The sequence below is a fragment of the Gorilla gorilla genome, chromosome X (genome assembly GCF_029281585.2).
Source record: "Gorilla gorilla gorilla isolate KB3781 chromosome X, NHGRI_mGorGor1-v2.1_pri, whole genome shotgun sequence".
Classification (NCBI taxonomy): Eukaryota; Metazoa; Chordata; class Mammalia; order Primates; family Hominidae; genus Gorilla; species Gorilla gorilla.
This window is the reverse complement of record NC_073247.2, coordinates 139,802,101-139,806,925: the sequence shown is the minus strand read 5'-3', so window position 1 is coordinate 139,806,925 and position 4,825 is coordinate 139,802,101. Positions and strand designations below refer to the sequence as shown.

At 35.5% G+C, this 4,825-nt stretch overlaps 1 pseudogene; it reads left to right on the top strand.

Annotated features, from left to right (window-relative positions):
* Nucleotides 1-1,063: 1,063 nt before the first annotated feature.
* Nucleotides 1,064-1,562, top strand: LOC101139955 (KRAB domain-containing protein 4-like; annotated as a pseudogene).
* Nucleotides 1,563-4,825: the final 3,263 nt, after the last annotated feature.

The following is a 4,825-nucleotide window of genomic DNA, read 5'->3' as shown; positions in this document are numbered from 1 at the left end:
CTGGGGAAAAGGGGAGGGAGAGCATTAGGACAAATACCAAATGCATGTAGGGCTTAAAACCTAGATGATGGGTTGATAGGTGCAGCAAACCACCATGGCACATGTGCACCTATGTAACAAACTCACACATTCTGCACATGTATCCCTAACTTAAAGTAAAATTTTAAAAAAGAAGTGCCTTTTGCCACCCACCATGATTCTGAGGCTACCCCAGCCATGTGGAACTTTAAGTACAATTAAACCTCTTTTTCTTCCCAGTCTCAGGTATGTCTTTATTAGCAGCATGAAAATGGACTAATACAACATCTATCAAAAAACACATGTACTTCCTAAATATACCCAACTTCGTTTATCAATAAAAAATAAGAAATTAAAGCCAGAAAGACCTATGTTTAGTAGAGATTGGATCAAAATTTTCTAACTATGTAAACCCTTCATCAAGGGTGTTCATTGAGTTCTACAAGACGTTTAAGGCATTAATACAAATTCTTTACAAACTCTATCAAACAATAGCAGAGAAGAAAATACTTCCCAACTAATTCTGAGGCCAGTGTTTGATAAATATCAAAATCAGATGAATATATTATAAGAAAAGAATATTACTGGCCAGTATCACTTATGAATATAAATGAAAACAATCTCAGAAAAATACTAGCAACCTGACTTCACCAATGTATAAAAGAATTACCCAATATGATCAAATGGAACTTTAGTTAGAAATTCAAGGTTGTTTCAACCTCTGAAAATTAATTAATGTAATATACCCTATCAATAGAATAAAATAAAAATTATATGATTATGTAATTTCTGTAATAGTTGCAGAAAAATTATTTGAAAAACCCAATAACACTTCATGTTAAAAATACTCAACAGACACTGTCTGTTGTCATCTGCACTTGAGGTTTTAGGCCTTTGGCAATCAAGGACAGAATACATAACTGAGAATGCTGCTAAACAAATTCAGACCCCAGCTTATCTTTGCCTGTGCTTCCTCACTTAGTCTAAGAAAACCCAGGCTGAGGTCTCAGGAGGAGATCTCCATCCTTTTCCAGAGAAGAACAGGATGGCCATGTCCTGGGAATCATTGACCTTCAAAGACATGTTTGTGGACTTTGTCCTGGAGCAATGGCAGCAAATGGACTCTCCTCATAAGAATCTTTACAGGAATGTCGTGCTTGGCAACTACAGCCACCTGGTGTCCATGGGGTATCTGGTTGCCAAACCAGATGTTATCTTCAGGTTGGGACTAAGTGAAAAGTCCTGGATGGTAGATGGAGGAAACCCAATGAAGATCTGTCCCGAAATCTAGCAAGTTGATGAACAGATAGATTACTAAAAAGAAAGCCCAGATAAACCTCTGTGGTAAGCTGCACTCATAGACAAGAAAACACTGAAGGATGAAAATGGTCAAGAATGCAGAAGATGTAGAAAAATCATTTATCTGAGAACAGACTTTTTTCGATAAGACAAAGACTCTCTAAATATTATTCATGGGGAAGATGTTCAAAACATAATTTAAACATTCATAGTCAAAATAGAGGCTATGTAAGAAAGAAAGATGAGAGATGTAAGGTGTATTGGAATTTACTTCTAATCTTGACGCCTGTGCTAGTTTTGCTGTTGCATCTCATCCTGCAAAAGTTATGGCCAGAGTGCATGATAAGTGCCTACTTATGATAAAAAAAGACATTGCATTTATAGGTGGAAGACATGAATGGAAACATGTTCCAATTAACAGCAATCAGGTTTTGTATTATCCACAGTTCCAGGCATCCACTGGAGATTTTGGAACATATCCCCATGGATATGTGGGAACTACGGTACATTGTTACACTATGCATCAAAAATTCGCTGAGAGTAAACATGTAAACCTAATAGATATCAAAACACTGCAGATATCATTTAGCCTTTATTAGGTATAATACAAATCAAAGTTATAATATTCAAAGAATGCCATAAATGTTATAAATTATTTTTAAAAATACAAAGTAAACATAAAAAACACTCAATAGACTATGAATAGAAAGATCCTTGCTTGACTTGATAAAGTAGATGCATAAAAAACCAACAGCTAACATTATAAGTAATGGGGAAAGATTGATTTTTTTTACTAAGATCACAAAAAAAGGTGTTTACTCTCACTATATCTATTCAACATTACACTGAGTTTCTATCCAAGGTAATTAGACAGGAAAAATTAATGAAAACATACAGATATGAAAAGAAGACATAAAACTATTTTTACTTTCAGATGGTATAATATGGTGTATTAGTCTATTTTCATACTACTTTGAAGGCATACCTGAGACTGGGTAATTTATACAGAAAAAAAAGGTTTAATGGACTGACAGTTCCACATGGCTGGGGAGAACTCACAATCATGGCAGGAGGTGAAGAAGGAAGGAACAAAGCCAAGTCTCACATGGCAGCAGGCAAGAGAGCCTGTGCAGGTGAACTGCCCTTTATAAAACCATCAGATCTCATGAGACTTATTAACTATCATGAAAACAACACAGAAAAATCCGCCCCATGATTCAATTATCTCCCACCAGGTCCCTCCCACAATATGTGGGGATTATGGGAGCTACAGTTCAAGATGAGATTTGGGTGGGGACGCAGCCAAACCATATCATCTGGTATGTAAAAAATCCTAAATTGTCTATTGAAAAACTATTAGAAGTGATAATTGAAGTCATAAATGTTGCAACATATAAGATAAATATGCAAAATCAAATGTATATCTATATGGAAGAAGTAAGAAAACTGAAAATGACCTTTAAAAACTAATTAAGTTTATAGTACCATTAACAAAAATGCTTAAGAATACATTTAACAGAATTGCAAAACTTGTACTCTGAAATGACAAGAGTGTTAAAGAAATTAATGAAAACCTACATAAGTGGATATATATCCCATGCTAGTGAATTGTAATAGTAATTTTTCTTATGATAGCAAACTGCTATAATATTTACTGCAATTTTCAGAGACAGACAAGCTGATTCTAAATTTATATATAAATTGTTGGGACATAGCCAATACAGTGTTGAAAAAGATGTACAAAATAGAAGCGCCCACACTTTTCAATTTTTAAAATTACTGATTTTAGAAATTGCTACAAAGCAGCAGTACTCAAAAGTGTGGTACTGACATAAGAACATACATATAAATCAACAAAATACAATTGAAAGTTTAGAAATACACCCTTACATTATGGTCAATTGAGTTTTGACAAAGATGACAAGACCATTCAATGTGGGGAAGAATAGAGTTTTCAACAAATAATTCTGGGACAACTTGATATCCACTTGCAAATGTAGGAACTCAGCTACCTCACACCATGATATAGTTTGGCTGTGTCTTCACTGAATCTCATCTTGAATTGCAGCTCCCATAATTCCCACATATTGTGGGAGGAATGGTGGGAGATAATTGAATCTTAGGGGTGGTTTCCCCCATACTGTTCTTGTGGTAGTAAATACATCTCGTGCGATCTGATGATTTTATAATGGGAAATCCCTTTTTCTTGGCTCTCATTCTCTCTTGTCTGCTGCCATGTGAGGCATGCCTTTTGCCTTCTGCCATGATTGTGAGGCGTCCCCAGTCACATACAACTGTGAGTCCATGAAACCTATTTTTTTAATAAATTACCCATTCTCAGGTATGTCTTTATCAGTAGTATGAAAATGAACTAATACGGTTAATTGGTACCAGTAGAAAAAGGTGCTACTGTAAAGTTATCTGAAAATGTGGAAGAGACTTTGGAAACTGTGTAACAGGAAGAGGTTGGAACAGTTTGGAGGACTCAGAAGAAGACAGAAAAATGTGGGAAAGGTTGGAACTTCCTAGAGACTTGTTGAATGGTTTTGATCAAAGTGCTGATAATAATATGGACAATGAAATCCAGGCTGAGGTGATCTCAGATGGAGATGAGGAACTTGTTAGGAACTGGAATAAAGGTGACCCTTGCTATATTTTAGCAAAGAGACTGACAGCATTTTGCCCCTGCCCTAGAGACTTGTGGAACGTTGAACTTGAGGCAGATGATTTAGGGTATCTGGTGGAAGAAATTTCAAAGCAGCAAAACATTGATGATGTGACTTGGGTGCTGTTAAAAGCATTCAGTTTTAAAAGGGAGACAGCATAAATGTTTGGAAAATCTGCATCCTCACAATGCAATAGAAAATAAAATCCCATTTTCTGAGAATAAATTCAAGCCAGCTGCAGAAATTTGCAAAAGTAATGAAAAGTAATGGCTCTCATTCTCTCTTGTCTGCTGCTACGTGAGACGTGCCTTTTGCCTTCTGCCATGATTGCAAGGCCTCCCCAGCCACATAGAACTGTGAGTTTATGAAACGTATACTTTTTAAAAAAATTACCCAGTCTCGGGTATGTTTTTATCAGCAGTGTGAAAATGGACTAATACACCTCATATACAAAAATTAACTCAAAATAAACAAAAGACCCAAATGTAGAGTGTAAAACTATAAAACTTTTAGAAGAAGGAATAGGTGCAAATACTTCTGAACCTGGATTAGGCAATGGTGTTATATATATATGACTTCAAAAACACAAGGAACAAAATAATAATACATAAATTGTATATTACTAATTTCTTTTAAAAGTTTGTACTTCAGAAAACACCATTAAGAAAGTAAAAAGAGAGCCCATCAAATGGGGAAAAATATTGAATGAAATCACAGATAGGTGGCTTATGGAGGGTGGAGCAGGAGTGATAGGTTTAAGATGGCTGACTAGAGACACTGGACACTTGCCCTCTCTACAAGGAAGGATTCAAATTGAAAATAGATAATCAGACTTTGAATAG